We start from the raw sequence: 25,880 nt of genomic DNA, 5'->3' as shown, positions 1-25,880 counted from the left end.
ACGGATTGCAATGTGTTTGAAAGCTACTCGGTTGCGTTCTTTTTTCTTTTTTTTTTAGTTTTTCCCCCTTTTTTCAGTTTTTATATCAATAGCTACACCTTATCACTACCTGTAACTGATTGTGTTCCTCTTCAGTAAACATTTAATTATAAAACTGCTCATTTGTTTGAAATATTGCTTATTTTTAATAATTGAATGCCTGAAAGGGGGACATTTTTCATTATTTCATTGGCGATGTGGCGTCTGTATCATGAGAAAAGTTGCTTGTCTTGTGAGACGGTGGTCACGACCACAGGATGTTGTGATGCGTCTAGTTCAGTCTTGCTCTTTTGAACCTTTGTTTGCATGTTTGCTTGCAATCGTTCACTTCCAGCTACTGCTGCTGGCTAGCCCCAATTTATCTTGACCATTGGGTGCGCTTCTCGTAGAAAGATGTCAACACGATGTCAACAAAGATGTTTCCTGAATAGATGTATGTGTGTGAGTTTGTGTTTTTATATAGATTATTATTATATGTTTATGTGTTTAAATAATCCCAGTATATTAAAAAGATCCTTTCCCAAAACCATTCTTTTGTTTGGTGTATTGGCTTTGAAATATAAAGAAAGTTTGCAGCCAAACCTTCCTCGCTATGATTAGATTTTCATTTTAGTGTCCTCGTTCAGTTTAACAACAATGTGATTTCAATGCTTATTCATTCAATACAATACGACAGTTCAATACAGTACCCAGTGTGTACTGCCAGTAAGCTTCCCTTTATGCAAGTTTCTTTTTTGAATTCCCTTCTTCTGTGGTCAATGGTTGCCTTGTCTATGCACATGCACCTTAAGCTTGCCACTGGGCATGATTCCTAATGGAAATGACTGGCTATGTGTCCTTGTTTCACGTAATATCATTGTCTTTTCTTCCTCTGATCTTATTGCCATACCCCAACCAACAAAAACATTGAAATAATTGTATAATATGTAGTTCAGGTTTTAATCTAGACCCTGCTGGAAAAAAACAGCTCAAACTAGGTTTTTGAAACAGCTGGTAGCTAGTTCCCCTCTGTTGTTAGTGTGCACAGTGCTGCCATCTGTAACAGCCTGCTCTGGTTTGGAAGAAAGGGTTGGAGAAATATTTGTATCTGAACTGACCATTTTATCTCTAATAACTCTGACATGAGAATAATGGGGGATTTTCAAAATATTGGGGCAAGATTTTGGTTCTGTCTGTAATTTCCAAAGTGTCCAATCTCCTGAATCCCTGTTATATGTTGTGTATGGATGGAGGATGTATTGAGAGGATGGATTGCTGTACGTTTGTTCAATATTTGGCTTTGTTTTTTTTTTGTTTTGTTTTTATTTCAGTTTTTTTATATCAATAATTTGAATTACTTATTTTCGTTTGTCACACTATTGTTCCTCATCAGTAAGCAGTTAATTATAACACTGAAATATTGCTTATTATTAATAATTGAAGGCCTGAAATGGGTACATTTTTCATTATTGTATTGGCAATGTGAGTATAGAAGTATATCTTGTGATTAGCACTAGCGCTTTATGTAGAAAGACCATTTTATATCTATGTTTATCATCCTTTTATTCCTCATTTTTCCTTCTCTGGTTGTTTGGAATACCAAATTGCATTGTGAGCATGTCATATCATTACATGAATTCCTTTGTCAACGTGGGAGAACACAAGCCTTCATTTAGCAGGGATTGAATGAGCAATTGCATTAAGCTCTGAGCCTAAATGAGGACAACTGTCGAGTAAATGCCGGGACCAACATTGCGATAATGTTTTGGCTTCATTATTTCCTTAAGACATTCCCTCTTCTTATCTTAGTGGTTTTTGTAAAGAAATAAATGAAACATTGATGAAAAATCAAAAATGTCCACAGTTATCACAAAAACATTCCCGCTGCTTGTGAGGTCTTTGGATGATGGTACACCCCCATCATCCTACATGCCTGAGCAGGAAGTTCATTTATTTTTTTATTTTTCCCTCAGACACGCCACGCTGTTGACTACCTCCTGGACTCCTTAGCAGCTCATCACAAAGGTTTGTCTGGTTTTTTTTTTTTTGTGATTGTCCTTTAGTCATTAAATCTCCCAACAGTAGCCCCTCACCGTTGGCTAAGGAATTGGGTTTTTTGGTGTAAAATCAGGATAAGAGACGATGCCAAGCCATAATGTCCAAAATACAGTTTCCCTCCTCTCTCCCCGTTTTCTCCCTACTCTGTCTCTGCACACTCATGAGAAATGAGAAACAGGAAGACTAGCTTTACACAATAAACAAAATACCAACTGACAGTTTGAGAAGTTGATGTTGATGTTTGTCTGTGTTTGCTGTGGGGGAAAAAAACATTTTCAGTTAATATTTCTCATCTTTTTTCCCCAGTTTTTTATTGTATTTGTATGTTTTGGAGGGGGCAACAGTGGTTTTGCTACCAGGAGATGCATGTCATAGGTGGAAACGGAACCATTTCTTCAATGTCTTGTTTGTGTCCGCGTCGTGTTTGTTGATGTAGTCGTTTTATTTTGACATTTGGGGCTTCGGAGCGAGTGGGGCGCCTCTGGCTTTGGGTTGTAATGCAGGTGCTCGAAGGCACAATCAACACACACTGCTGCGACCTAACACTGTGACCCCAATAAGCCAATTGTGACCGGGGCGTGCCCCCACACTGCCAGCAGGGTGATGCCGTGAGAAACGTGCCACATCTGTTGGCCTTTGTTGCTCTCTGAGGTGTCACACGCTCCTGTCCTCTCGGTTTTCCCCTAGTCCGTGTTTGTGTTGCCGTGCTAAAGTCTCCGGCTTCCCCCAATCACAAGAAGAGGTCGCGCCATTGTTCATAACCAATACATTATTTGGAATATAGGGCATACAGAGTGTGCAGCTCTGTTCCCTTCTGAGCATTTGCAAGTGCAGTGTCTGTAACCAACCGTGTGGTACCGTAGCTGCGCAGTGTTCGCTATAGGTAAGAATTTGTGAACGTTTTTGACAAATACATTTTATTTAACAACCATTGTAACGACCATATAGCAACACAACACAAAGGTACGAACAATGTATGAACAAAGGGACACAAGTATTTTATGCGACGCAGGTACACTATGCTTACACAATCAAGATTAAATATATTAGGTCAAGCAAGGTTACAGCAAAGCGTTCACTCTAGCAATATAATAAATAAACCCCATATCTTTTGGTAAGCTGCTGCCTTCTTTCTAATTACAAAGGTGAATTTTTCCAGAGCTAAGGTTTGTGACAAACCCTTTAACCACTGACTTACACTTGGTCTATCTGTACACTTCCAAAACTGTGCTATGAGATACTTTGCATGAAGTAAATCACAAACAATACTTTTAAGAGTTTGTGAACATTTAGATAATAGCCAGGTCTACAGGCACATGAGCTGAAGTGAAGGGAAGTGGGGTCACTGATTTTAGTTTGTCCCTAACAGGAATGGATAAGGCAGATGGATGAATCTTTTATTCAATCAGATAGGCAGGGAGAGGGAGAGAGACAGTCAGTTATTCAGGTAGATTCTGAATAAAAATACAGAGTCATTCAGACAGACATTGAGCAAGGCAAATGGTTTCCTTAAATCAGTTAGTGACTACTCTGTCAGGCAGGAAGACAGACAGACAGGGAGTCAGTCATTTGGACTGACTCGATAGACTACAAAAAAGTCAGTCTTATCAAGTGTTTTAGCCTTGTAATAGACTCAATTTTTCTCAAGTAGAATGTATTAGCCTGTTTTAAGTTTTAAGTTAAATTATTGTCTAATCCAAAATCTGGAAAAATCTTGAAATTAGCAAAACTGCCTCACCTCATTTTGTCTTATTTAGCAAAAAAGTAATAGAAATAAGATATTCAAGTCCAAATGCAACACTAAACTCGAATACTCTGAAGTGTACAGTATGAAGGCAGAGAGAGCAGGGCAGCCACGCAGTAGGTCAGTAAGTCAGTAACTGTTCTTTCAGCCGCTCTGGTTACCCGGGAGGTCTTGTGTGTGGGGCTCATTCATGAGTTGGACAGGCCTGTTTTTTTAAGTGTGTTAAGTAGCCGTGACATAAGAGCGGGGAGCTGTAATGTCACACCGGACGGACTGAGCTCCATGCTCCCGCGGCCTCTGCTTAACCGAGCCCGCCAGTCCCCCTCTCAGGGGAACTTAACACCGAAGCAGGATGTGAAAATGTGGATCAGTCTCGAAAGGGGCCTTGTCTTTTCCTATGTTCTCGCTAAAAGTAGTTACAGTAGGCTCTGTTAATTATAAAAGAAAATGCAGCCACCTAGCATGCTCCAACTCTCCCCACACACACACACACACACATGCGCGCGCGCAGGCAGGCAGGCACACACACATTTTCACCCTTTCTGTGAATTCCTCGGCTATGTGTGACATGTTAAATCCATTAAAATGCTAAGCATTCCTTTTACCAGGAGTACCCAATCTTATCCAGAAAGGGCCGGTGTGGGTGCAGGTTTTTTTGTCCCAACCAAGCTGTTACATACCTGATTCTACTACATTACAGTCATTTGGCAGACGCTCTTATCCAGAGCGATGAACAAAACAGTGCAAATCAGAACCAGGGACAAGTGCTTGAAGACCCTAGAGGAAAGTACAGTTCCAAGTACTTATCTACCACTAGTCTTTGCTAAGTACCTTGATTAGTAGAATCGGGTGTGTTACTGTATGCTTGGAACAAAATCCTGCGCCCACACTGGTGCACTCTGAATAAGATTGAATGCCCCTGTCTTAAACGAGAGGAAGCATGGGTGGCTTATTGTAAGGCCTGTCCCTGGGCTGCCTATTTCGTCTTCAGTGCCTCTTTCAAAATTTCTCAAAAGAAAACTGATGTGTGTATGTATTTTTACAGTACATCTAATAAATTTCCCCTGAACATTGGGAACATGCAAATGAATGTTAAGCCAGACCTTTGTGCCGTGCTTCTTAGATGTATAAGAATGAAATGCACATAATTAGAAGTTATTTCCTTTCTTTTTTAAATGATTGCAGAGCAGATTAATCTTTATTGAAAGGCCCCGTATTGTCAGCAGGCACGTTAAATTGATGAAGTCTTTTAATGGTTATTGCCCTAGAAAAAGGGGGGGGTGACGTTGCTCTCACCACTGTGCTTAAACCGTGTGCATGCTGACACCTACTTATAGGCAATTACTACAATAGACAATTACTGTAATTGACGGAGAAAGTGGATATTGTGCATCATTCTCTGTCGAGGTGGAGACAGCTAGTCAGAGCATGAAGTGTGGTAGGCGTTCGTCTTTTCTGTGACCAAATAAATTATTTAAATGGAAACCCTCTTGCCCCTCTCCAAAATTACTTTTTGGTCTTCTGAGTCATGGGTATAGGATAAGATTACTCGTTGTCTCCCGCAGAGTGCGGAGCGTCGAAAACAAAATCCGTCACCGTAGATCTCCGTTGAAGCTGATCAGAAGATTGGTGGCTTTGTTTTAATTCCAATAACAGAGGATCAAGCCCTTTGTATTGAGTTAACACAGGTCCTTCTGCTTAACTAGGATTATCAGACAAGTACTCAGTTATGCAGCTGAGAGAGGTATTTCAGTCGAGAGAACAGTTACAGGTACAAGATGGAGTTTTGCTGGTATGGTGCCGGCATTGACCTTTCACATTGTCTTACCAGCATGGTCCGTGTAAAAAGGGTGTTGACTGTAGTGTTGAGAACTCTTCATTGCACCAAATGTAGAGTTTTGTATGATGTCATGCGGTGACTCGATGAATCTACTTCTTTTGACTCCCCTCTATGCGGGCTTGGTTGGGGGTTGAAGTGAGAAAAGGAGCAGGCTGGTGACAACACCATCTCAGATGTCTATGTACTCCTGAATCTACACTGGGACGTGCCCAAACGCGACTACTGTTGCAAAATAGCTGACTGGACATTCCGAATTAGGGTAAGAATTGGCTAGGATAAGCCCCAATATTGGCGCCTGTATTTAAAAAAAATAAAAAAAAAGGAAAGAAAGTAATTGATTGGCAGCTAATTCATGATCAATATCAAGTTACTTTATTCGTCACATGCTTATACAAGTATGTACAGTGAAATGTTGACTTCAGAGTCTGTCGCAATAAACATAGGTAAGAGTAAATAACCAATTAAGTAATATGTAAATAGGTAATAGCCTTGGGGAAGGTACTGTGCAAAAAATAATAAGGAAATAAAAAAAGAAGTAAAAAAAATAGGTGCACATAGTCAATTGTAGATGTGTTGCCACATTAAATTACATTACATTAATGCCATTTGGCAGACGCTGTTATCCAGAGCGACGTACAACAAAGTGCAAAGTGCATACCCATAACACTGCTGAGGATGCTACATGGGTGTCTGGGACCACATGTGACTGCTTTCCTCACAGCATGGCTGCCGGCCGCCACCCTACAGCACTGCCGCAGTCTGAATTCAATATCTGACCATGGGGTGCATCAATACTCGGAAATCCATTGCTTTAGCGGGAAACGCTGGCTGATGGCTGTTGTTTGGTGTTGGGCAATATGCCAGTGTCGGTCAACGATCTGTTCGCCTCAACAATCTGCTTGGGGTTTTTGAATATCTTTGTTGTGTAGTGACGTATCGTGATATTTCACATTTTAATTTCTAGTGATGTGACTAGACTAGTGATGAGGCAATGTAAGTACATTCCTGACCGGCAATGTACGAAACATGAAGCTGGTTCTGAAAGCAAAAGCAAGATTTAAATATTTATATATGTTTGTATTAGTATAATGCACACATTTATTTGTGTTACAGAGTCCATTGAGACTATACTTGTGTTTGCTTAAATAATAAAAAACTCAATTAAATGTTTGCACCTCTATTATGGCAAAATAGTTGCATATACATTGTTGAAACATTGCTGAGATCTTACGACGCGACCAAAGGGACAACGTTATAGTTCCTGGCGGTTTTACTTTTTATTAGGCAATTGCAGGAACAGCTCAATTCTGAATACGTCATTCAAAAGATTTTTATCGCAATCAAAGTGCGATACGTCACAATAAATCCTGATGCGGAAGGACCCCAGCAGATCGTTGAGCCGAGCGGACCGTAGACCGACACCAGTGCTTCAGCGTTTATGAATTGTCTGTGTTAATAGTCCTAATGGGCGAAGATTCCCTCCGCCGCAAAAACAAAGCAAAGCGCGGCTTAAGGCTGTAGGCCACAGGGCTCTGCTTTAGCACAAGAAAATGATTGAAGGAAGATTTAAAAGTTAATCTCCCAGGTGCAGCATGCCCTGCCACAAACCGGGAAAGCAGGAAGTAGTGCACTGAGCATTAAATGATGGCTGGACATGCTGTCCTTGCTGGTTTCCATCTCGGGGGGCTGCGTGCGTCCAGCATCAATTGCCGAGTCCCATCTCCTCAGAGCTGTCATTCTCCCGAGAGCTTCTTGATCCTGGCAGGCATCCATAGTTGTAGTTTTCAGAGTCAAAAGATCAGAGACGCTGATTGAACAATATTTATATAATCGGCATTCACTGTTAATGGCCACTTCTGTTACGGCCCTCATGGGAAAAGTCTCCTTCCTTTGCAGGAATTGGATTACAGGGCACTATTTATTTGCTATGTACATGAGCTTTTTGCTGCTGTCACGTGTGATTTGCACCAGGAATTATTAATTATTAATTGCTAATTTAATGTAGAATTGATGGCTAATGTGAAATGTATAGTTTTTTTAAGTGTAAGTAAAAAGTGGAACCACATTAACATGTTAATGAGACGGCACCCTTTAAACAGCAAGGTACGATGAAAACGCTTTAATTAACTATTAACGTGAGTAATTCCCAAAAATGTTTATGCTTCTTGTTTCCGGAAAGGAAAGTGGAATGAAATGAATGGTTCTCTCCTGTTGATAAATGTTATGGTAGTGCAAAGTTTTACAAGTTTTGGCAGCTTCTAGCTGAGAGTGTGGAGTAAAATCACCTTCACTGCCAAGAAATACAATACACAAAGTTATGTGATTGATGGATACCTGTAGTGCAAAATCAATTCAAAGGAAGTTCAGTCTCTTGTAATTCTATTCTCTTTGATCAGTGTCAAGTATTCAGGCAGTGAGCACTGGATTCATTCAAAATCGCTTGTAAATGAAGGCATCAGAGTGGAACTCGCAGCAAGGCAGGCCACTTAACAGAATATGGAAATAGCTGAAACAAGATGGCCGCATTCTGAGCCAGGGGCAACAAATCAGGGATTGACTTGACCGAAGTAGGGGGAGCAGACAATAGATTGCTTCTTAGGAAAAAAACAGACCAATAAAACAGGCTGATTTCGGCAAGGAGCACTCTAATGTGCGTGACAATCAGCGTGGCAGCGCAAGGGGGCGGGTGGATGGAATCGGACAGGAAGCGCTTGTGCGGGCACTGTTGCGGCGCGGAGTGATTTCCACGCTCCAGTGCTGCGATCAAAGCCCTCCGAAAGCAATCGAGTCGCCTACATAAACAAAGTATTAAAATGTGAAAATGGAATTTCAGGGTTCTGCTGAAAAATGGTCAGAGAGGGTTGGTGTGCCATGTAGTGGCTCTTAGAGGGGTGGGTTATGAGTGCTGATGAGAATTCCTGGCTAGGCCTGGACTAAAAGCAGAGCTGTACTCAAGGATACATAAATGCTCCATCTCAGCCAGTCCTCTGTTGCAGTTGCTTCCACATTTGTGGTTCCATACAACAGCTCAAATGTTCTATACAACCACTGTAAATATGAAATACATTGTTGGCCAACAGTTATATATAGTCAAATAAATGGAGCTCAGTGTTTTGGTATTGTGCCTTCGACTTTGGTGAAAGTTCCACAGGTCAAAACTTTGGTGGAGTACTGCTCCTTTTAAACGACATACTAAACATACTTTTAAACAGCATACTAAACCTACATTGCTTTAGCTACACATCTAGCTATATTTTGTAAAATGTGAAATGTATTGTCTTATTTGTAATTGTTTATATACTTATAAGTGTATCAGCCAGGAAGCTTCTGGCAGTTTGCCATCCTACCTTTACATCCTGTTTGTTTGCATGATTTGCGTGTACTTTTTATACTTCCAACATCATGCTTGAAGTGTTTGCTGTTATAGTAGGCTAAGTGCAAATGGATGATATTATATAAATATATATTATAATAGAAATGTGTCTGTCGTGGCTCCCATTATTGTTCGTAATTTTCATATGCATAAATACACTAAGCAATATATCCTAGAGTTAGTCCTCTGTGTACTTCATTGGAAAAATTTAAATAAGAAATCCATACAGTATATTAACTTATATTTCTTGTAATTTGTCAGGAGAGGTAATAGAGGCTCAGTCTAAGCGTACCATTAGATATGATTCAGTGGTCTTAACATAGCAACAATGAGGAGAAGAAGAAAAGAAAACCGTTGTTTTGTATGATTTTGAAAGGAAGAAAATAAGGGATGCTGTGTGAAAATGCCTTAATTTCCTGTTTTCGTCATCGAGAGCGAATCATTGGCTCGCTTGATTTTACTGATGAGTCCCAGTCAGACGCACGTCGACAGAGAAAGAGTCGAACACAATGACACGGGCAGACAATGATTCAGTCATGATGTAGCTGACTGAAAAAATGCGCGTTTTGTCATGGCCAGATACTGTAGGAGGTAGGGTTGTGGCCTGTCTTTTTGGAGTATTAGCCATCTGTTTGCCAACAATTGCTTTCATGAGAGACATTGTTCTCAGTGAAGGGAGTATGTGGTTGCATTTGTGGTATATTAGTTGTTCATGTAAATTTTTTAGTTCACGGTGAGGCTCACAGGGTTTCATAAGTTTTTCAATGCAGATTCTCCAGATCACATATTTCAAGGCCCATTTACACAAGAACAATAACTATAACGATTACTATATAATTATGTTATTTTAAAACTCAAGTGGATGGCAGAGTCCACACTACTACTATAACATCAACAACAGTGACAAATGCACGATAAAACACTGCCAGCCAATCAAAATCCAACCTAATTCACAGGGCGTCATGTACATAATGGCAGATGACAGAGCCAAGAAGCTATTTACTGAGCGTAATCATTCATCAGTGTGGATGCTCACATTGTTATAGTTATAGTTCTAGTTAGCTATAGTTATTGGTGTGGATGGGCCTTTAATTTTAGCAATACCCACAATATTATAGTACTCTGTTTCGAAAGTTTCAGCTTCATTTTGGAGAAATCGTGTTTTTGTTCGTACAGTATTTCAAATACTACATTACCTATGAGCCTCAGTACTCAGTACTGACAAATTGTGATTGGATGATTTCTGTACTCATAGGAACTACAATAGAACCTTCTGAAACTCAGAAAACCGAAAAGTCCAGTCAACCGAACAGGGTATGGAATCGGAAGTAGCGTATATACGAAACAGCGACTGCAAAATACAAACGAGAAGAATAGAGCTAATTGAGGAAAAAACTGTAAATTATATCACAATTACGCAAGGGAGTGAGCTTAAGGGCTGTTGCTAAAGAGTAGCCAACAAGGAAAGTTTGACAAAAAAGGACCAGGACACAATTGGCTGTTGGATGGAAGCAAGACACAGGTGAATCATTTTAAATCTAGCAAAGATCGGGCCACACTGATGGCTACGGCCAATGCAAGCAGTAACTTTCGCTTTCCATTGGTGTTCATCCATTAGAGTGCCAAACTCGATGCTTTGCAATGTCACTATATGGATTTATTTCTGATCTGGCTATTTCACAGGTTTTGCTTATTGTGGGTTATTCGATCGCACTTTATATGACAGTATCTGTTTGGTTATGATTATGACTTGTTGGGGTTGGGGAAATGTCCAGACAGCACTTCATGTTCTACTGCCAAGGTAAAAAGTCAATGGAGTTTTTGCATCTGGACCTAAACCCTTCAAAAGAATCATGACCATGATTCCCCTCTATTGGCTTATCACTGTAACCACCACAGTGACCTCAGTCACTACTTTTCCCAACACGGTGCACTGTGTACATTGAGGTAGGCCTACATCTGCATAGGCAAATGTTTGGCTTCCCAGATCCCTGCCATTTCGGTCTGCCCATCCTGTGCTCAGCTGTGTCCTTCTGCTTACATTGAAGGAGCCTTTGATGGCTCACCAGTACTTGTTTGTCTTGCTCTCTTGCAATTGAAAAGAAAACATTTAGTGCTGGTGATGTCTGCATATCAAGCCAGCAGGATGAAGCTGAACTAGCCAGCTTAAGTCTTGGTAGCAACCAACAAGCAAACTAGATAACAAGCTAACTAAATAATTCTAGCCTGTTAACAACCCATTGTTTTTTTTTGTTTTTTTCACCCTGGCTGCTGAACTCTGCATACTCCATATGATGTGTTGAATAACTAATGCATGCTAGCCAATGATTGGAAATTCAAACTGCATTTGTTGTATATCCTGTATACTATACGCTCAAACACAAACCTATCTCTTTGTGTGTGTGTGTGTGTGTGTGTGTGTGTGTGTGTGTTTGCAGTGATAACCACAAATGATGTATTTGATATAATGCTTTGGGCAGGAAAAGTGAATCGTTAAACTTGATTTAAAGGAAAAATGATTCTGGCTGTCTTCCTGGAGAGTGCCCTTCACAGAGCCATGCCAAGCCGGCTGGATCCAGCAAAATCGGCAGATACCGTGCGCCTCACAAAAACACAGTACGAGTCGCCCGTTTCGACGCTTGGGAACAAAAAAGTATGATTAATGTATGAACTCATTTGTTTTTTGCTGGAGCCTCTGTTTGGCAGGCAAGATGGGAGTGCCCCGACAGAGGGTTATGCTCGACTTTGAGAGAGAGCGCATACGTGTGTTTGTGTGTTTGCGTGTATGTGTGTGTGTCTGTTTTGAGGTGGCAGAAGCATACAGTAAACACTCCTCTAACATTCATTAAGACTCAGTCCCGGCCTCCAGCTCCCTGGGGACTGAGGAGCCTCGATCCCCCAGCGTGGTGCTGGGGGTTGTGGGGAGAAAGGGGGTGGCGGGGGGGGTGTGATGGCAGATGGAAGATGAGTCTAATGAGCACTGGAGGTGAGCTCTGGGGGTTTTTTTTCTGAGATTCGGCATGATTTCCTCTAGGCCGTGTCAGCAGAAATTGTCCTGGCAACCGTTGGTAGTTGTTTTTAAAATGAGAGATGGCTTTCAGACTGGAATAAGACTTTTCCTGGTCACCGTTTGACTCTGTGCCCAGATACCAATAGGAGCTTTTCAATCCAGGGACCAGGATCTAGAACTACAATTCCAACGTGTTCTCATCTCCCTGTAAATTTCACTGCAGTTTGCTGTGGCTGCTTAGCTGCAACAGTTCGAGAACGAACTTAAGCATTTGAAGTGGGAGTTCTGCACTTATGCTAGCTATTTAATGATGAGTCAAGTTCTGACCTCTGAATTTATTTTAGATAACACATCTCAAGATTGATGAAGATAATTACTTCATGCTAATTAGCAGCTAATTGCCAAAATGAAGTGCTTTATTTACCTTTTTGATTTCTGAATGGGAAGATTGTCAGTCATGATGATTAAAGAGCTCTGAAATCTCCATCTCCCTCAGCTGGCTTGACCTTGTAGTGCAGGGATCAGCAACTTGCGGTCCTCAAGGGCCGAGAACTGCTGGTTTTCCGCCCTCCTTGTACCTGGGAGTCAGTCAGTCTAGCCAATCAGTAGCACTAATTACCTTACCCGGGAGAAAAGAAAACCAGGGCTGGATTTTGATTCGAGAGCTAAAGTTGAGTGTGTGGAGTGGGCGAGGATAAGATATTCGCTGATATTCACAGATACCTACTGATGCTGCCGAAATACATTTGCTCTGGTACCCTGGGTAAGTGTGTAGATTTTGGCTGAGTTCTTGTGTGTCCATTTGGTATGGAGAACTCCCCATAGGGCTGATCAGGTTTAGTGAACAAGGGCTAAAGGGGAAAACACTGTCGTCCTTGTACACCACCCTTTGCAGCACTAGCCGTCGATTTGATGGAAGTGATTTTCGCCAATATGAGGCTGTCCATCACCTCACCTGTCCCTCCCGCGGAGCGGTTACAAACTGCCTGTCAGCCCATATTCACCCCTCTCCTCTCTCCTTCCCTCCCTTTCTCCCCCTCTCTCTTTCTCTCCCTTCCCTACTCCCAACAACAGCAAAAATGCTGAATGAATAGGCTACAGTTTATTTGTGCTGTATTTAAATTAATTTGGATGTGGTAGCCCTGTGTGTGTGCATATGTGTACATGTGGCTTTGATTAGAAAAATTGGATAGTCTGTTGCTGTGCTGAAAAATTTAGGAGCATGTTAATGAATCCTGATTAGTTGACGTGCTCCTGAATAATTTTTCAGGAGAAAATGCTCCTAAAATGGGAGCACTCTAGAGCCATCAAAAAGGGAGTTTTTTGGTGACTTTGGTGATATGTTTAACGCAAGATTACTTTTTATTTACATTTTTTACAGTTTCATAATAATAATAAAAGGAAAAAGGCCCTGTGCAAAGGTTTGGGGACCCTGTCAGTTAGTACTCTGTTACTCCTAATTTTGTGTTGAGGTCGTTCTTTCTGGCAATTCTGTCATGTAGGTCTTTGTTGTTTTAAAGTATGTTGTATTGCTGTCCTGTGAACAGCGAGACCTGTGTCTGCTACTCTTTTTTGGGGCTCTTTTTCAGTGATGTGTGGGTTCTTTTGAGCATTTCTCACAAGGTCTCAGGCCATTCTGTCTGAAATCTTTTTTGGTCTTCCAGACCTTGCCCTTACTTCAACTGTTCCATTTATCTTCCATTTTCTAATAATGTTTCTGGCAGTGTCAATAGCTAGTTTGAAACATTGAGAGAGTTTTTTGTAGTCTTCTCCTTCTTGGTGTAAATGAACCATCTTCATTCTGAAATCCTTGGACTGTTTAAAGGAACCCATGGTTTTAACACCAGACAGAACTGCCATTGCAGTTAGATACTTAGAAGGCATGGAGTTACTTCAGAATAAAAAGTTCAGTCCTGGAATCATGCTCAGCTGACTCATTTAAGCCTTAACAAGTAAATCACCTGTGTCTGGGCCTTAGTAATCATCTTTTTAAAAAAGTAACAAAGAGTAATCCAAAAGAGTTCCAAAACTTGTGCACAAATGTTTATAATTTATAAGCAGTAAAACATTTAAATAAAGATTTTCATGAGAAAAGTCTCATGTTGAACTGTTAAGGTTTGCTTTTGATCATGTAAAGAACAGACATTTAAGCCAGGGGTGGCCAAACTTTTGCACCCCACTGTAAATAATTCAAAATTGTATGATGTATATATTTTTCATTTATTTGGCTGTTGAGGGAAAGTAGATGTACTCGGCCCTATGTTTGTTTGTTATTAATGTTTTATTTTAGCTGTGAAAGTATATCTGCAGATTTGAGCAGGCAGGGCTTCTGTTGGGTGCTTGTCCCATATGGTGCCGTTCTGCTGACCCCACTCCCCTATAATACAATCACACAGCAGCAGAATCTAGACCAGATGGCAACTGGTTTTATTTTGTAAATGGTGCTGAGGTCTGTTGGTCTGTTTGAGATGCTGTATCAGATCTAAGAGTCTCTCTCGCTCTCTCTCACTTTTCAATTTCATTTTTGCTTTATTGGCAGGACAACTACCGTCAATTATTACCAAAGCAACACAATAGTATTATTCTGTACATATAATCGCACAGAAACATGGAAATTGCTTAACATGTGAATGTAAAAATAAAATCCACTAGCTTTTTAAAAACCTCCTTCTCTTTCCTTCATTTCCTTCCATTTTCCCTTCCATTCCTCCCTTCACTTATCTCTCCTCTCTCCCTTTTTCCCTGCCTCACCCTCTCCAAGATCAAGATCAAGATCAAAGTCTCTCAGGTTAATTTCATGCCAAGACAAGTATGTGCGTTTTTTCAGACATCCATCTCACCTCACAAGAGGGAATATGTTTAGTGTCGGACACTTGGAAATGACAAATGTCATGTATCCCCTTAGACCAGAGGTGTCAAGCTGCAGTGTCTGCAGGTATTTGTGGTTTCCTTTCAGTCAGTAGCCAATTAAGGCCTTGAGAACAAGGTGTTTGTACTCTGTAGCCAATGAAAGACTTAATTTGTCACTGCTGCTGAAACATACCAAAAACCAGCAGACACTGCGGCCCTCTGGGACTGGAGTCTGACACCCCTGGCTTTGACCTTTGACCAGGTCAGCTTTTGTCTATCCCTGCAATCTCGATTGTGTTTCTGTGGAAGCAACAGGGTGGGGCCCGTATCTGTTTCTGGATAACATCTGCTTGAACTCTCATCAACAGTTATTAACAAACCTCTGTTTTAGCTTCATGTAAGTAAAGTATATTTTTGATTAACATATGATGTATGAATTTCACTCCTAATACAGTCCCCTCAAAAAGTATTGGAACAGCAAGGTCAATCTGTTTGTTTTTGCTGTACACTGAAGACAATTGAGTTTGAGGTCAAAAGCTGTACATGAGATGACCGATCTGAATTTCAGCTTTTACTTCCTGGTATTTTATCTAGATTTGCTGAACAACTTAGATACAAAAGGTGATATCAGACCACCCAATTTTTAGGTGAGCAAACATATTGGTATGACAGGTGTTTCTTGTTGCCCAGATGTGTACTGTTAGATTGATTGTTTAAACAATAAATAGTTCTGAACGTCTACTCTTGGATTTAGCCTTGGGTTTTGCCTAGAAAAGAGGGCTGTCTTTGGGAGAAAAGCAAGCAATTTTGAAGCTTAGAAAAGAGGGAAAGCGATCGGAGCCATTGCACAAGCATTGGGGATAGCTTGTACAACAACTTGGAATGTCCTGAAAAATAAAAAAAACCGCTGGCGTGCTGAGCAACAGACAATCTCCACAGGGCAGGGGTGAAAGTATCTCAATCAAAGAAGATTTAGAGACCAGCAGTATAGAGGCTATACGACAACATGCAAACTACTCATTAGTAGTAAGGATCGGATGGCGAGATTACAATTTGCAAAGAAGTGCAGAGATAAGCCAGAAAAGTTCTGGAATTATGTTTTATGGACTGATGAGACCAAGGTTAATCTCTACCAAAGTGATGGAAAGTGTGGAGAAAGAAGCGATCTGTTCATGATCCAAAACATACAAGCTTATCTGTGAAGCTCAGTTGAGGAAATGTCATGGCTTGGGCTTCTGGAGTGGGATCACTAATCTATTGATGGTGTAACTCATGATGATAGCAGCAGGATGAATTCAGAAGTCTACAAAAACATTCTTTCTGCCAACGGACAAATGCATTAAAAATAATTGGGAGGAACTTCATCATGCAGTAAGACAATGACCCAAAATACACTGCCAACACAACAAAGGACTTCATTAGGGAAAAAAAGGTTTTACACGGACCAAGTCAATCACCAGACCATTTCACCTCCTGAAGAGGAGATTGAAGGGGAAAACCCCTTGAAACAAACAACTGAAAGAGGCTGCAGTAAAAGCCTGGGAAAGCATCACAAAATAAGAATCCAACAGTTTGGTGATGTCAATAGGTCGCAGGCTTGATGCAGTTATTGCAAGCAAGGGATATGCTACCAAATATTAAGTGTTATTTATTTTCACTTCCTTAAATACTCTCTGATTCTCTATTTTTGCTCACCTAAAAATTGGGTGGTCTGATAAGGTGCTAAGCCGTTGAACACGTATACATGTAGGTGTAAATACCAGGAAATAAAATCTGAAATTCTGAACCCTTGTCTCGTGTTCATCTTTTTATCTCAACCCCAAATGGATTAATTGTATTGCAAAAACAAAGGAATTGGCCTCGCTGTTCCAAAACATTTGGAGGGGACTGTATGTGTCATTTAAATCACTGAGTTGTGGGTTATAGGTCAGCATCATTTTGGCACATCTCTCTCTCTCTTACTTTCTTTCTTTCTTTCAATTTTCAATTTTCAATTTCATTTTTGCTTTATTGGCAGGACAACTACTGTCAATTATTACCAAAGCAACACAATAGTATTGTACTGTACGTAGATCAAGATCAAGGTCTCTCAGGGTAATTTCATGCCGTTTTTTAAAACATCCATCTCGCCTGACAGGAGGGAATAGGGTTTAGTGTCTGACACTTGGAAATGACAAATTTCATGTCAAAATGTATCCCCTTAGACCTTTGACCAGGTCAGCTTCAATCAGAAATGAAAGCACTACCTTTTGAATGCATTTTTTACTGGGCATTGCGACTGCTGTGATTGATGCTTGCGTTCTTGTCAAAGTCACTTTGCTCTGGTTGACCTTTTCTGGAGGCTCAAAGGAGATTTTGAAAAACATTGAAAAATAATTAGGCTTCTTCTGCTGAGCAAACATCAGAACTTCCCAGGCTCAGGTCCCCAGTTGAATATTTCTTGCAGTCAGGCCACAAGTCCCCACAAGGATTTGGTACAGGAGAATGGTGTGTGGGGTACAGGGGACAGTGTTTTTGGCATAGGGGAGAGTGTGCTTGGCTTATGTATTAGAGGTTCGGGCACTGCCATAGCGGATCGTGTTTTAGTGGCTGGTATCAGCAACTGACGGTTCTCGAGGGCCAAGAACTGCTGATTTTTACCCTCCCTTTACCTGGGAGTCAGGTGTGAAGACAGTCTGGACAATCAATAGTGCTAATTCCCCAGGAGTAAAGAAAACCAGGGCTGGATTTTGATCCAAGGGCCAGAGTTGATGATCCCTGCTGTAGAAGTATTGGGAATAGGTTTGATGTTGAGTTGAGGTATAAAGGTAGAGTATTGGATGTAGCTGTAGTGGTGAAGAATTTGGTGTAGTTTTCCAGGTAGGTACAGGCAGCCAACTTAAATGTTTGACCCAAGCTTGCTAGAAATTTGGTACAGTGTTCAGAGAGAGAGAGAGAAAAAAAAGACGTTGAACTAAGAAAAGACGTTTAGATCTCAGTTGCGTTTCTGTGGAAGCAACAGGGCGGGGCCCGTATCCGTTTTTGGATAGCATCTGCTTGCTTAGGGAAAATGAAAACCGCACAGCGAGCAGAGCCCACTTCATTGGACAAACAAACAGCAGTTGCAGATTTGCTTGCCCTTCATCTGTCCTTCAAGGGAGAAGGGGATATGCTGCCACCAAGCAGAGGCAGACACCAGGACAGACAGACCGACAGACAGAAAGCCATTTTCTGAGAAAATCTGCCACTTACTGTGTCCATCTTGAAACTGCATGCTGTGGCATGGTCGGCATATTGGTTCAACCCAGTTTCCCCTCTCTAACTCTGTCTTGGATGAACTGACCTTTAGACAGATTTCAACTGCTGGTTGACCTATAGGTTGATGTTGCAGTACATTTAATTACCGTTTCATGCCTATTCAACCCCTTCACTAGGGCTGAGCTATACAGTGTGCATTGTTAAGATAATTATAATAATACTTTTTCAGCGGAATGACAATCATCAACGCTTTCTGGAGTACAAATATTTACTCTAATATGTGTATATATTTTTTTATTTCCCGAAAACCTAAAAGTGTTTGGTCGGTCCCCCGGTCTCCTCTAGTAAAGATCCAAGCTTCAGAGGCCACATGATATACAATAATATGTTTGTTATCACCTTATTTTTATAGGAGAGTTTGTGTCGACTGTGTAAAAGAGTCCGGTGTTGTATCTATATTGGTGTTCACCTCGTCTTTGCCTACACTGTTCAGTATGTTGATTTTTGATATGATTTAATGAATACATTTAATTTTCTGGTTCTGTCTGAAGAGATTATGCTAACAGGATCAATGAGGCTGGGGAATAGTGTTTAAAGGGGCCGTCTGTTTGAAGCTTATGGGGCTTGTAAAGATCTACAGGAAAGGCCGTGGGGTTTGTTCACATGCTGTTTCCATACCAGGAGACCTCTCGCAGGGCCTCAATTCAGAGTCAGAGTGAGCCGAGTCCTTTGGTCGACAGCGGAAGGAAGGGGAAGCAAGCAGTTCGCTGTCTCAGCTAAGCTCTCTGAAGGAGATTGGGGAAAGGGGGAAAAAAAAAACCTTTTATTACCCTCCCAGACATCTTTCAGGGGGACAACTGGAGCGTGAGGGCAGCCCTTCATCATTTTGATTTCATAACTTTTCATCGTCTCTCCATGTCACGGCAAGAAGGAGAGTGTGAGTGGAATGACGAGGTCACCCTCGTCTTTGTAGGTAGATATGGGTAGTGAGCTCATGGAGGACATCAATTAAATTCATCTACGCTCCAGACTAGAGTCCAGGAGCAGGCTGAGGCTATACTTCAAAGAATTCGTATTACGTGCAGGATATACAGCTCTGGATGAAATTGAAATCTTGTGTGTTGAACCCTTCTTGAGCAAAGTCATTGTAATTTTGATTATTTATTTATAGGTTTTAAAATGTATTATTCTAAAATTTCAAAATCTCAAAATCATTTTCTGCAAATAAATATTCTGAATGATTTCTTTTGTAATTAAAATCAAATGTGGTCAGTAGTTCATGAATGTTTGATGTTACACAGACACATACCAATACACTGTGAAACTGCAAATTCTTTGACTTTTATCCCAAGCTATAAATACACTCACACATAACATTACTAGGAGCAGGGAGGAGCAATGGTGGTATCTTTTTTAATAGTTTCTGCAATTTCTTTCTAGATTGTTCTAGCACTTTCATCAAGCCTTTCAGTATGTGAAATGTTCTTCCCAGCAGTCACTAGTTCAGTGTTACTGGAGCCATAAGATCCCCGCTGCCTAGGCGTTCTCTTTTGTCTCACTTAAATAAGTCTTCATCTTCATCAGCGGCAGTTACGGTGAAGGGTTTGAGTTCATACCGACGGCAAGTGTCCGTTTGTCAGCTTAATCATCAGCCTGCTTTCACGCATGTGGTTCTTGGCGGGAGGCTCCCGATCCTGTTGACAGTTTCAAGCGGGAGGCCCCAGAAAAGGCTTGAGCACTGTGTTCATATTTTTGGTCCTGGGAGGTCAGCGCCTCTTGAAATTGTCACCCGACATCCGTCCGATAACGGCAGAGTGGTTACTCGCTGACAGCCTATGTGGACCGGCTTTACACCTGATGGTCAAAATTGCTTGTGCAAAAATGAGGGGGGGGGGGGTTTAGTTTCAGATTTCAGAATTCTTAAGGTGAACCTTGTCTCCGGCCACAGCCTCGAAACCTGTACATTTTCGTTTCATTCTGTAAACTTTTGACATCGGAAGGGTTGCAGAATGACTTCAATGGCGTCAAATACGTGCGACTTCCCTCTTTCTTCTTCTGTTATGCGCCGGAGCAATTCATCCTTTCAATCAAGGTGACCTTTTTCCGGAAAGGTGGCCTTTTTCGAGATTCGATCTTGACAAAGGTCACCTTGACTAAACCGTTGATTTATTTCGTTTCTCGGTGAAAGAGAAGTAACACGCATTTACACAGCAGTCTTTTCCTGTCCTTACGGTTTTTAGTACAGTTTTATCCCCCGCTCCGTGGAGAGCTGTTCTCTGCGTACATGTCGCCTACGCACGCTAAGGGTTAACTGTGAAGCCTTTCAGAGAGAAGGGAGCAAGGCTTAAGTAATGAATTACAGAAGCCCAGCTGAGGCATGCAGTTCTAGTTGGGAATAATTAACATCTCTGTCACTAAGCATTCCAGACCCCAGCGGTTTTGTACAATTAAGCAGCGTCTACATTGTGCCGAGGTTTTTTCGTGGGGGTGGGGAGAAGGGGGGGGGGCATGCTCAATATCTTGTCACTGTCATCGGGAATGTTGGCTGTGCCATGCGGGGTGAAAAGCTCCTTAGGAGGAATGGGACGAGCAGTATGCACTGCAAGGCGCATGTACAGTACATGTACAGTGAAGTCCGTAAGTATTTGGACAGCGGTACTATTTCTGTTCTTTTGGCTCTGTATTCCGGCACATTCCATTTTAAATGAAGCTGTAAATGTGGGGTCAAAATGCAGACTCACCTTTAACTTCAGGGTTGTTACATCCATATTGGGTGTCCCGTATTGGAATTGCATCCCGTTTTCATTGCTATTCTCATTTTCTGTGTGCCACCCTGGAGTTACTGCCTACAGTTGGCAGTGACATGGCACCTCACTGCACTGATAACCAGGGCTTTAGCAGGAGGAGCCACCCAACGGCCCGATTTGAACTGTGAACCTCATCCCCCCTCCGCAGGTTTTAAATGGCCCCGAGGTTCCCTACAAGACTTTTTCCTCTCCTGTATTGGATTTGTAAATTTCAATTTATCTTAATCCTCTAGATGTAGCTCTGAAGTAAAAAAAAAAAAAAAAGTAGAAACAGGAAATATGTATAAAATGAAGGAGAATTACTGCGGCAAGTGTTGTAGTTACTAGGCAACAGTTAGCGGCCTTTTTACCGAGGGGCCTTTTTTGCACGGTTTCCAGAATGTGCCATCTTTTTCTGTGGTGCGGACTGCCGGAGGCTGTCACTGTAAGAACCCATCTCTCTCTCTCTAATCACCAACTAATAGTCTCTAACTCTGTGAAGCATGTTGTAACGCAGTGGCTGAACTTTGTGGGCTCGTGTTAGCGCCTCTTGCGGGCTGTCGGTGGAAAGTAAACTGATATTCGGTGATGTTAGCCTTGTGTCAAATGTCTTGTGGTGGCGCTTGGAGAAGCTCCTCCTTCTGCCCCTAAATTCCGTAGTATTTTGTTGAGTCGGCCTTGGAAACCACACTGGTACCTATAAGCAGGAACAATGGGAAGTTGCTGGGAGTTCTGTCTGTGTCGTGAGGGGAAGGGGGGAGTTTGTGTGTGAGTGTGTGTGTGTGTGTGCGTGTGTGTCTTGGGGGGGTAGGGGGGGGGGGGTTACAGAGTAGTCTCTTTCATACTGTACTAAATTAATTCTACATCCTTCCGGTTCATCCTCAGCAGGGCTTCCTGTGCTGTTTGTCGGGTAAGAAAAGGCAGCCTGTCGAAACTGATTAGTGTGCTTCTCTGCAGATGGTATAGGTGTGTTGTGTGTAATGTGTACTGTTTGAGTAGGCAAATGAGCAGGTCAGATCGAAGGGTGGCATTTCCCGTGTAGCCGCTTGTGTGTAATTTGTGTTTTTGTTTGTCTTTCGCAGAGAGACAAACACAGATGAACACAATATCCTGTATGTTCTAAAAGACCATAAGGATCCAGAAAGGTTCCCAGCATCTTTGCTGGAGAGGGATTCTATCTGAAATGGCTTCTTTAGATGCTGCACCATTCAGAGAAGATGACAATTGGGCCAATTACAAGCCCTGGGCTTCTTGCCATCTTGACTTGACTTTATATCAGTGAACAAAGGTGAGCTCAGTGGCTCAGTTGGACATCAATGAACAGTAGCTTGCTCCTCTCCATTGTGGCTCTAGTTTAAAATCAATAAACAAAGGCTTGCTCCTCTCCATTGTGGCTCTGGTTTAACATTAGTAACAATGGCTTGCCTCTGTCCATTGTGAGCCTAGTTTAACATCAGTAAACAAAGGCATGCTCCTCTCCATTGTGGCCCAAGTTACATCAGTAAACAAATGTCAGTTCTCTTTTGGGTCAATCTAACATTAGTGAATAAAATGCCTGGTATCCTCAAATATCCTTCTCAGACCCAGCAGAAAAAAGTATTTTTTGACATAGTACCAATGTGTGTTGGATGACAAAAACGTGCTGCACGGTCATATTTTCAAAAATATTTTTTCTTACATTTTTTATTGAATGTTCCTTGTCATGTACGATTCAGCATAGTAGATTATATGATTCTTGACATTTAAACAAAAGACTCATGTCCACTTACAGAGGACAAAATGAATTACCGGGTCTTAGGAGGTATCATTGTATCATTAAACAGGTCAGATTTCCTCCATTGTGGCTCAATTTGTGAGTAAACAAAAGCAGCCAGTGTTCCACTATTGTTGCTCCCAGAGGCCACATTAACACAGGACACTGAGGTTTTTACGCAGGAATAAAATGAAGAAGTGCAAACATGAAAGTTTGCTGCATTCTGCCGTGGCTAGAATGAACACCAAGTATGGTATCACTAGCCACCCAAATCAACAGCAACAATGTTCATTGGTGAGCTGATTTCAAGTTATATATCATATATCAGTACTTTTTCCACTCCCAAGGAATCCATAGTTTGTGGAAGTGTCATCCGCCTTTGTAATGAAACGCCCCCACCTCTTCCTCTTTGATTTATTGGACTAGGGTAGGCAGTAGGTATTATGTTTAGTATACAGTGCATGTTTTGAGGCTGTTTTGGACATGGCGGTGTAACACCAAAATTGGTGACCAACAAAATGTGTTTAGATGTAAACTCGCTCTCGCACTGACAAATTCAACTTCAATAAAACATGCACAAGCTCAGTATATAGGTGGTATGTTGGGTCTATTCTTGACTGATACAACTTAACATGCTTCATTTGCATCACATTTTACAAATAATAGGCCTATATTCTATGGTTAAACTATTACAAAAGGTGTGACATTGGTGATTTTTATGTACATTATCACAGCAAGGTAAATAATATGAATAACCGTAGCCACACACTAACAAAATAGCCACACACTAACCAAAATCTCTCAGGAGAAGGTTTGAATCTTAAGCAATCTGCCCGTTTCTCTTGAAGTACAGTAGACACATACAGAGCTGTAGCAGTTGTCAAAGATTTGTGCTGATGCATCTTAATGGAAAGCAGGCTGATGTTAGTGTTCAATTTAATTTCCTGTCTTTTGGCAAATGCAAACATTTAACTTAAGATTTCGGTTTTTGTGATGAATGCTATTATGATTAGGCAATATAAATAATGCGTCCCTTCAATTAGCTGAATGATTAATAGAACTGCTTTAGAATTTTGTTGCCACTAAGTAACTAAACAGAGAAAAATGTACTTACCATGAATACCATACCATAAATTGATAATGCATTGTACCACATTGACATTATAATGCTTTGAGCTAAGAACATATAGTATACAGTTTAGACCTTCCCTTTTATAATGATAGTAGGTTATCCGATTCACCTGAATCTATATACAGGTGGATCTCAAGAAATTAGAATATCGGGGAAAAGTTCATTTTTTTCCGTAATTTAATTCAAAAAGTTAAATTTCATATATTATATATTCATTACACATAAAGTGAAATATTTCAAGCCTTTTTTAGTTTTAATCTTGATGATTACAGCTTGTGAAAATTAAAAATCCAGTATCTCAAAATATTAGAATATTACATATGACCAATCAAAAAAGGGATTTATAATACAGTCGACCTTCTGAAAACTATGTTCATTTATGCACTCAATACTTTGTTGTGCAATCATGGGGAAGACTGCTGACTTCACAGTTGTCCAGAAGACGCTCAATGACACCCTCCACAGGGAGGGTGAGCCACAGGTTATTCCTGAAAGGGCGGGCTGTTCGCAGGTTACTGTATCAAAGCATATTCATGGAAAGTTGACTGGAAGGGAAAAGTGTGGTAGGAAAAGGTGCAGAAGCAACAGGGATGACCGCAGCCTTGAGAGGATTGTCGAGCAAAGCCGATTCAAGAACTTGGGGGAGCTTCACACGGAGTGGACTGAGGCTGGAGTCAAGTGCATCAAGAGCCACCACACACAGAAGTGTCCAGGAAATGGGCTACAAGTGTTGCATTCCTAGTGTCAAGCCACTTCTGAACCAGAGACAACGTCAGAAGCGTCTTACCTCGGCTAAGAATAAAAAGAACTGGACCGTTGCTCAGTGGTCCAAAGTCCTCTTTTCAGATCAATCAAGGTCCGAGAGGAAGAGTGGAGAGGCACAGAATCCAATTGTTTGAAGTCCAGTGTGAAGTTTCCACAGTCAGTGATGATTTGGGGTGCCATGTCATCTGCTGGTGTTGGTCCACTGTGTTTTATCCAGAGTCAACGCAGCCATCTACCAGGAGATTTTTAGAGAACTTCATGCATCCATCTACTTTCCCTTTCCAGCAGGACTTGGCACCTGCCCACAGTGTCAAAACTACTAGTAACTGCTTTGCTGACCGTTGTATTACTGTGCTTGATTGGCCAGTCAACTCGCCTGACCTGAACCCCATAGAGAATCAATGGGGTATTGTCAAGAGGAAGATGAGACACCAGACCCAACAATAGAGACAAACTGAAGGCCACTATCAAAGCAACCCTGGGCTTCCATAACACCTCGGCAGTGCCACAGGCTGACTGCCTCCATGCCACGCCTTTTTGATGCATTAATTTGCGCAAAAGGAGCCCTGACCAAGTATTGAGTGCATAAATTAACATACTTTTCAGAAAGTCGACATTTCTGTATTATAAATCCTTTCTTTGATTGATCTTATGTAATATTCTAATATCTAGAGATACTGCATTTTAGATTTTCATGAGCTGTAAACTGTAATCATCCAGATTAAAACAAAAAAAGGCTTGAAAAATGTCACTTTGTGTAACGAATCTAGAATATCAAATTTGAAATGCACTTGTACAGTGGGCTCCAGAATTAATGGCTGACTGGCGATGCTTCATAAAAATAAACAATAGGATTACTGAGATAAACTCAAAATGCTAAACATGTGGAAATACTATACTTTATTCATGTTTTAATGGAACCAACCGAAATGAAACATTTATTTATTACTTGGTGCATCCACCTCCTGTAATGCTTGACATGGTTAGGGAACACATTTGGAGGGATTTTGGACCTTGCAAGATTCTAGGGTTTGCGCACACCAGCTGCCCTCTTCAGTTCAGCCCGCAGGTTTTCAATTGGAATGAGGTCTGGCACCTAATATGGTCACTGCAGAACATAGATTTTGTTGTCACTGAACCATTTCTGTGTGGAGTTTGAGGTGTGCTTTGGGTCATTGTCTTTCTGGAAAGTCCACCGACCGCCAAGTCTCAGCCTTGTGGTAGAGGAAACCACATTGTCAGCCAAATTGCCTGATTCTTGGCGGAATCCATTATACCATTGATTAACCAGTGTCCCTGGACCTCTGGAATTAA

At 41.3% G+C, this 25,880-nt stretch overlaps 1 protein-coding gene across 3 annotated transcripts in view; it reads left to right on the top strand.

Annotated features, from left to right (window-relative positions):
• Positions 1–25,880, top strand: part of LOC133132133 (alpha-(1,6)-fucosyltransferase) — a 97,473-nt gene that overhangs the window by 19,978 nt on the left and 51,615 nt on the right. For 2 of the 3 annotated variants that reach the window (XM_061247338.1, XM_061247329.1), the window contains exon 2: positions 1,992–2,043. The exons of the other annotated variant lie outside the window; for it this stretch is intronic. The gene's annotated coding sequence lies outside the window, so the exon portion shown is untranslated. The remainder of the gene's footprint in view (positions 1–1,991; positions 2,044–25,880) is intronic. 3 annotated transcript variants of the gene reach the window in all.

The sequence above is a fragment of the Conger conger genome, chromosome 1 (genome assembly GCF_963514075.1).
Source record: "Conger conger chromosome 1, fConCon1.1, whole genome shotgun sequence".
Taxonomy (NCBI): domain Eukaryota; kingdom Metazoa; phylum Chordata; class Actinopteri; order Anguilliformes; family Congridae; genus Conger; species Conger conger.
This window is presented reverse-complemented; position numbering and strand designations above follow the sequence as displayed.